The sequence below is a fragment of the Pristiophorus japonicus genome, chromosome 19 (genome assembly GCF_044704955.1).
Source record: "Pristiophorus japonicus isolate sPriJap1 chromosome 19, sPriJap1.hap1, whole genome shotgun sequence".
Classification (NCBI taxonomy): domain Eukaryota; kingdom Metazoa; phylum Chordata; class Chondrichthyes; family Pristiophoridae; genus Pristiophorus; species Pristiophorus japonicus.
Window position 1 is genome coordinate 8,583,718 of NC_091995.1, and position 4,067 is coordinate 8,587,784.

At 48.2% G+C, this 4,067-nt stretch overlaps 2 pseudogenes; both read left to right on the top strand.

Annotated features, from left to right (window-relative positions):
- Nucleotides 1-1,330: 1,330 nt before the first annotated feature.
- LOC139230682 (U2 spliceosomal RNA) lies at nt 1,331-1,550 on the top strand (annotated as a pseudogene).
- Nucleotides 1,551-3,296: 1,746 nt separating this feature from the next.
- Nucleotides 3,297-3,529, top strand: LOC139230673 (U2 spliceosomal RNA; annotated as a pseudogene).
- Nucleotides 3,530-4,067: the final 538 nt, after the last annotated feature.

Consider the following 4,067-nt stretch of genomic DNA (forward strand, 5'->3'; position numbering starts at 1 on the left):
ATTTATCCACATTATACTTCATCTGCCATGCATTTGCCCACTCACCTAACCTATCCAAGTCGCTCTGCAGCCTCACAGCATCCTCCTCGCAGCTCACACTGCCACCCAACTTAGTGTCATCCGCAAACTTGGAGATACTACACTCAATCCCCTCATCTAAATCATTAATGTACAGTGTAAACAGCTGGGGCCCCAGCACAGAACCCTGCGGTACCCCACTAGTCACTGCCTGCCATTCTGAAAAGTACCCATTTACTCCTACTCTTTGCTTCCTGTCTGACAACCAGTTCTCAATCCATGTCAGTACACTACCCCCAATCCCATGTGCTCTAACTTTGCACATCAATCTCTTGTGTGGGACCTTGTCGAACGCCTTCTGAAAGTCCAAATATACCACATCAACTGGTTCTCCCTTATCCACTCTACTGGAAACATCCTCAAAAAATTCCAGAAGATTTGTCAAGCATGATTTCCCTTTCACAAATCCATGCTGACTTGGACCTATCATGTCACCTCTTTCCAAATGCACTGCTATGACATCCTTAATAATTGATTCCATCATTTTACCCACTACCGATGTCAGGCTGACCGGTCTATAATTCCCTGTTTTCTCTCTCCCTCCTTTTTTAAAAAGTGGGGTTACATTGGCTACCCTCCACTCCATAGGAACTGATCCAGAGTCAATGGAATGTTGGAAAATGACTGTCAACGCATCCACTATTTCCAAGGCCACCTCCTTAAGTACTCTGGGATGCAGTCCATCAGGCCCTGGGGATTTATCGGCCTTCAATCCCATCAATTTCCCCAACACAATTTCCCGGCTAATAAGGATTTCCCTCAGTTCCTCCTCCTTACTAGACCCCCCGACCCCTTTTATAACCGGAAGGTTGTTCGTGTCCTCCTTCGTGAATACCGAACCAAAGTACTTGTTCAATTGGTCCGCCATTTCTTTGTTCCCCGTTATGACTTCCCCTGATTCTGACTGCAGGGGACCTACGTTTGTCTTTACTAACCTTTTTCTCTTTACATATCTATAGAAACTTTTGCAATCCGTCTTAATGTACCCTGCAAGCTTCTTCTCATACTCCATTTTCCCTGCCCTAATCAAACCCTTTGTCCTCCTCTGCTGAGTTCTAAATTTCTCCCAGTCCCCAGGTTCGCTGCTATTTCTGGCCAATTTGTATGCCACTTCCTTGGCTTTAATACTATCCCTGATTTCCCTTGATAGCCACGGTTGAGCCACCTTCCCTTTTTTATTTCTATGCCAGACAGGAATGTACAATTCCTTGTTTACCATGAGGGAGCTCTGTGTAGAGCATTTGCTTAGGGAGTCTCTTTCTCGGCCTTTTGGCTAAGATCATGCGTAACTGACCTGACCTCAAGGTGGTTCTCCCTGGATCAGGAAGGTATATGCTTGCTTTTTTGGAAACAGGAGGTGGGTGGGGTGGCTTGACCCATCCACCTCCACGGAGGTGTGTGGGGGACCTGACCCATCCACCTCCATGGCACGAACCTGGTATTGCAGTACTTCCAGGAACGGTGCAGTGGCTCTAGGCCTTTTGGCTAAGAGCATTGGCGCAGAGTGATCCTTGACGTGTGCAAGGTGACCTCTGGCGTTTGTGATTTGACAAAGAATTGGAACGATTGGCTACGAATTTCCCCCCCAAAAAAATTGCTTAGGGAGTCTCGTATCTGGCATGCGAACTATGTGGCCTGCCCAGTGAAGCTGATCGAGTGTGGTCAGTGTTTCAATGCTGGGGGTGTTGGCCTGGACGAGGACACTGATGTTGGTGCGTCTGTCCTCCCAGGGGATCCGCAGGATCTTGCTGAGACATCGTTGGTGATATATCTCCAGTGACTTGAGGTACATCGTCCATGTCTCTGAGCCATACAGGAGGGCGGGTATCACTACAGCCCTGTAGACCATGAGTTTGATGGTAGATTTGAGGGCCTGGTCTTCGAACACTCTTTTCCACAGACGGCCGAAGACTGCGCTGGCACACTGGAGGCGATGTTGAATCTCTGCATCAATGTCTGCCTTTGTTGATAAGAGGCTCATTGGAATTCAGAAGAATGAGAGGTGATCTTATCGAAACGTATAAGATTATGAGGGGACTTGACAAGGTGGATGCCGAGAGGATGTTTCCACTGATGGGGAGACTAGAACTAGAGGGCATGATCTTAGAATAAGGAGCATAGTGTCTCTGAGTTACATCCCAGTGTATTGTTCCCAGTAATCACTTTAGATGGTGGTGACATCAATCGGCCTGGGTTCCCTTCCACCCAGCCTATCAGTGTGAAATGTCCGTTTGCATATGAATGTACCTAGTGCTACGCCCACTTTATTGCAAAGGGGATGGAGTATAAAAGCATTGAAGTCTTGCTACAGTTATACAGGATATTGGTGAGGCCACACCTGGAATACTGCGTGCAGTTTTGGTTTCCATATTTACGAAAGGATATACTTGCTTTGGAGGCAGTTCAAAGAAGGTTCACAAGGTTGATTCCAGAGATGAGGGGGTTGACTTATGAGGAAAGGTTGAGTAGGTTGGGCCTCTACTCATTGGAATTCAGAAGAATGAGAGGTGATCTTATTGAAATGTATAAAATTATGAGGGGGCTTGACAAGGTGGATGCAGAGAGGATGTTTCCACTCATAGGGAAAACTAAAACTAGGGGACATAGTTTCAGAATAAGGGGCCGCCCATTTAAAACTGAGATGAGGGGAAATTTCTTCTCTCAGAGGGTTGTGGATCTGTGGAATTTGTTGCCTGAGAGAGCTGTGGAAGCTGGGACATTGAATAAATTTAAGACAGAAATAGACAGTTTCTTAAACGATAAGGGGACTAAGGGGTTATGGGGAGTGAGCGGGAAGTGGAGCCGAGTCCATGATCGAAACAGCCATGATCTTATGAAATAGCGGAGCAGGCTCGAGGGGCTGTATGGCCTACTCCTGCTCCTATTTCTTATGTTCTTATGTCGTACAGTTCTTTCTTGGAGGTTTTGGTTTTGAGAATTCAAAGTATTGTTCATAAAAAATGGCCAGAAAGCTGGTGCTACAGCTCCGTTCTCCTTGCTCCAGTTCAGTGATGAGCAATGCCTGCGAAGGCTACGATTTCGGTCAGAAGTACTGAGGGAGCTCTGCACTGTCCTGGGAGAAGATCTGCAGCCTCAAACACGCCTCAAGACCGCTCTCACCGTGGAGACCAAGGTCACCATCGCCTTGAATTTTTATGCGACGGGGTTTTTCCAGTCTGCTACTGCAGACACTGGCGACGTCTCCCAATTCTCAGCACATCGGTTCTCGGCCTTTTGGCTAAGATCATGCGTAACTGACCTGACCAGCCACCATGACCTCCGGGTGGTTTCTCCCTGGTCAGGAAGGTATATGCTTGCTTTTTTGGAAACAGGAGGTGGGTGGGGTGGCTTGACCCATCCACCTCCACGGAGGTGTGTGGGGTGGCTTGACCCATCCACCTCCATGGCACGAACCTGGTATTGCAGTACTTCCAGGAACGGTGCAGTGGCTCTAGGCCTTTTGGCTAAGAGCATTGGCGCAGAGTGATCCTTGGCATGTGCAAGGTGACCTCTGGCGTTTGTGATTTGACAAAGAATTGGAACGATTGGCTACGAATTTAAAAAAAAAAAAAAAATTCTCAGCACATCGGTGCATCCGGCAGGTCACAGATGCACTGTACAGGAGAAGGGTCCAGTACATCTCCTTCCCGATGACAAGGGACAAACAGGTGGAGTGCCAGGATGGATTTGCCCGAATTGCAGACTTTCCGAGGGTGCAGGGTGCCGTTGACTGCACACACGTTGGGCTGAGGGCACCACATCATCACCCCGAGATCTTTGTGAACCACAAAGGCTTCCACTCACTGAGTGTGCAGCTCGTGTGTGACCACCAGTATCGGATCCTGGCAGCTGATGTGAGGAACCCAGGCAGCAGCTATCATTTGTTCATTCTGTGCCAGACCAGTGTGTCCGCCATCTTCACTGGCCTGAATCAGGATTGTGTTTTACTGCTTGGGGACAAGGGGTATCCCCTGTCAACTTGGCTGCTG